Below are 3,985 nucleotides of genomic sequence, written 5' to 3'. Positions count from 1 at the left end.
ATTAATGAAGCTGTTCTAAACAACATGTGCAGTTTCTTTGTGAACATAACAGTTCATTTTGGCAAATACCAAGAAGCACAATTGCTGGGGGTTTCAGCTTAAACATCACTACTCCAGGAAGCCTTCGCCAACCCGCCTGACTGGGTCAAGTCCCCACGTTACATGCTTGCATTTCATTTGTATTCTCGCTCTCTCTTTCCTATTTATGTATTTATTTATTTATTTATTTTAGTACATATTAAATCACAATTAATTAATTCTTTTTGTAGTTGTTTTGCAAGATGGGTTTCCCTACTAGATTTTATGTTCTATAAGGCCAGCGACTTCTTGTGGTCTCCCTGCCACAGTGCCTGGCACACGGCAAGGTGTCAGTAAGTACTAGTTGAGCAAGCGAGTGATTGAAACTTCTCGCCCATATCTACATAGCCAATATACATTGAAACTATATAAGTATATCCCAAGTGAGATCTGTCAGTCATTTCAATACTAGAATTCATTAACAAGAATATAATTCATATACAAAGAGTCATTTGTATGTATTTGTCTAGTAATTAGGTAACATAGACATTTTATTCTTTCTTGTTTGTAAAATGACAATAGTTATAACAAAAAGTCAGATAATATTCCTTTCTTTTCCTCTGAAAAGAATATTCTGCAGAGAAAAAAATTATTCCCAAATATAATGCTATCATTCAACCTCTTGGGCCTCGTGGAAAACAATTCATGGAGAGCTCACCAGCCAGCCCTTAGTTAATTATATAAGGAGCAGGCACCTCTGCTACTTAGGTGATATTTCTGCTACGGTGGCAAAAGAGGAAATTAGTTCATGAATGGTTTTCTTTGTTCTAGCTTTACTTTACTCTGTGATACCTTTTGTACTTTCCTTAGACATATGAATGTATAATCCTCAACAAGTTAACTGATCTTTCGAGTGAGGACACCACTGACTCTTATTTTTAATAAGGATTAAACTTAAGTAGGTATTATATTAAAATGCAGTTTCAGAGGAAGCCTTTAAAGTTTTATTAAATATTGTAAGTAACTTTGTGAATTATGAACTTGAGAAGGTAGAGTTTCAGCCAGCACCCATTCTTGGAATTGTTCTTGGAACAGGAGGTGAGAATAGGTTCCACTGGGGCTCAAATCTCGTGGGAACTCTGCAAATAGCTAAGATGATGGTCCTATAATTTTTAAAAGCTATCTTTAGCCCAACTTGTAGACACAGGTTAATAGGTGCTGGGGGTGGGGTGGGGGGAGAGCCTGGGGAGATCTTGTTTAAGGGCACAAACTCGCAACCTGAAGATGAGTAAGTCCTGGAGCTCTAATGCACAGCACAGTGATTATGGTCAACGGTACTGCATTTTAAACTTCACAGTTGCTAAGAGACTAGATCTTAAATGTTCTCACCACAAAAAAGAAATGATAATCATGTGACGTGATAGAGGTGTTAGCTGACACTACTGTGGTAATCATATTGCAATATATATAACCAACACGTGTTACACCTTCAACTTATAAAATATACGTCAATTATATCTTAATTTTTTAAAAAAGCTATCCTCAATAAGGAAACATGCTAAAGCTTTAGCAGCATTATGAATAACTTCTAAATATGTTTCTATTACATAATTGGGGGGTATAGAGATAGATTGACTTTTATTAAAATAGTTTATTTATCATTCATCCAGTCATGAAATATTTATTTAAAACCAAAAATGTACCAGGTGCAGTTCAAGTTACTTGGGATACATTAGTGAATAAAACAGAAAAAGCTCCTGTAGAGATTATATTCTAAAAGGGGAGACATTTAATTAACCATCAGTGTAATAATAAGTAAATTACATAATATTAATCCATTCAAAATATTTATTGAGTACATACTAGAAGCTCAGTAGTAAACAAAACAGGCAAAGATCTCTATCTCTATGCAGTCTACTTTCTAGCAAGGGGAAGTAGATAACAAACATAATAAATAAGTAAATTATATAATATGTTAGAAATAGTTGAAATTAATATGTTTAAATCCAAAACAGGAAATGGTCAAAATATATTTTCTTTTTTTCCAAAAGTTTCAAAGTTCCTGCATACTCTAACAGTAAAAACTGCTCACTTGTTAAATAAGTTTTCTGCAAAAAAGTGTCCAGTCATAAAATTTCTTGTATTAATAGTAGATATACTCATTCAGTTATTGATCCATTTATTCCAAAGATAGGTATCAAGTGCCTATTTGGCGCAGAAGATGGCAGCAAACAGTACAGACACAACCCCGGCCCTCACGGGCAAATATTTTATACTCATCAAGAATTTCATGGAGAAGAAGTGGATCTGGAAAAGCACGCATCTGCATGGCACATTTACCCTAAAGTTAGTAAGTACTCTTTAAAGACTTCTTTTGTGTTTTTTGTCAACCAAAGGCACCTGAAATCCAAACCAGTGTTTCTAATTGGAGGGATGAAGAAAAGGTAATAGTCCTTGCTGCTGCCAATATTATTTGGTTTTCACTGTGAAATGAAAAGGAAAACTTTCCTGCTTCTTATCCAAGATGCGTTAACTGTCATGGAAGAAGGTGTCAAGGGAAAGCTGTTCCCGACTGCACACTCCTCAAGGCAGACTGGTGAAGAAACAGTAGTTTCTACAAGAATTTAAGAACCATCTCTGTGGCCTCCTTTCAACCCTAGGTTCATGTTAATATTCTTTATGTCCCAGTGTCCAAATTGTGGAAATGATTTCAAAGAAGAAAATGTACCATATCCAATATCTTAATACGTCATAAAAGGCTCCCAAGACTTTTGTGGTAGAATCAGTTCTTTTTTTCTGGCCTATAGACTCTTCTCTTTTCTCCTGGTCCTAGCACCCCACTTTTCTTTTGGCAAACCACCTCTCTCCATTCAACATGCCAGTACTGCAAATCATGTGACCCAGCTCCCTTGGCCAAGCAGTGTGTCTGGGACCTCAGCCAGGCCAGGCTGATTCTTCTGGGATTTGAATCTTGAACAGGGTGATTCAAGGTCATAAAATATTTGTAGCTAAGACTTTTTGATGGAGGAGCCCTGAAGAAATTGTCCCTCATTCTTGCCATCTAGATCCCAAGCTTAACTAAGCTACACATATATCCCTCCAGTAAAATCCAATTTTATTTAAATATGCCTGAATTGATTTGTTGCTTGTGACTGAGAGAATGCTGATATACCTACCCATATAAATAGATTGGAGAATGTAATTTTTAAAATTATTTGACCTCTTAAGATGTATTTATTGAAAGTGGCAAAAATGAGAATTCTTTTTTTTTCTTTCTTAAGAGTCATTCAGAAATTCACTCCTCATGGCACAAAAGCCCAGTTTAAATATATGTGCAATAAGCATAACTTTTCTCAATGTAGTGAGAAAAACGTATTCTTATTAAAAATACTATTTTTAAAAGGAATTATAAATAGGTAACCTTTTTATGTAAAACTGCTAATGTTTAAATAAATATTGTAATGAACAGAAACGCCTACCTCCAAAATGAGATACTTACAGCAGAAGTAAAATGAGTCACTGTATAGCTGTATGTGGGGGGCAACTGCCATAGTCTCTTTATTAAAAAGTGCCATATATGTATATACGTGTGTATAGACACACACAAATATTTACATCTGTACAAAAACAATGTCTACTTATTCTACATCTAGGCACCATTCTTTGAAGAAAGTTTAATTATAATTGGAAGTATTTTCATTCTGATTACTTGTCAGCTTCTGACCACTTCCTAATTTATGAAAAGGAAGCAAGCCAGATCCAGGTGCAGCTTTTTCAACATAACCTTGACCACTGGCTTCTGATTTTTAAACTTCCGGGCTGGCACTATATTTAGATATAACCAGGAAAATTTTGCAAACTTCAGGATACAGTATTGATGGTGAAATATGGCCAAATAATAAAAAAAAAAACACACTAATTTGATAACTTATATTTTCCAGATAGTGCTTTATGGTTTTTCAAACTG

This window comes from Rhinolophus ferrumequinum, chromosome 22 (assembly GCF_004115265.2).
Source record: "Rhinolophus ferrumequinum isolate MPI-CBG mRhiFer1 chromosome 22, mRhiFer1_v1.p, whole genome shotgun sequence".
Lineage (NCBI taxonomy): Eukaryota > Metazoa > Chordata > Mammalia > Chiroptera > Rhinolophidae > Rhinolophus > Rhinolophus ferrumequinum.
The sequence above is the reverse complement of the archived record's forward strand: the minus strand, read 5'-3'. Positions refer to the sequence as shown.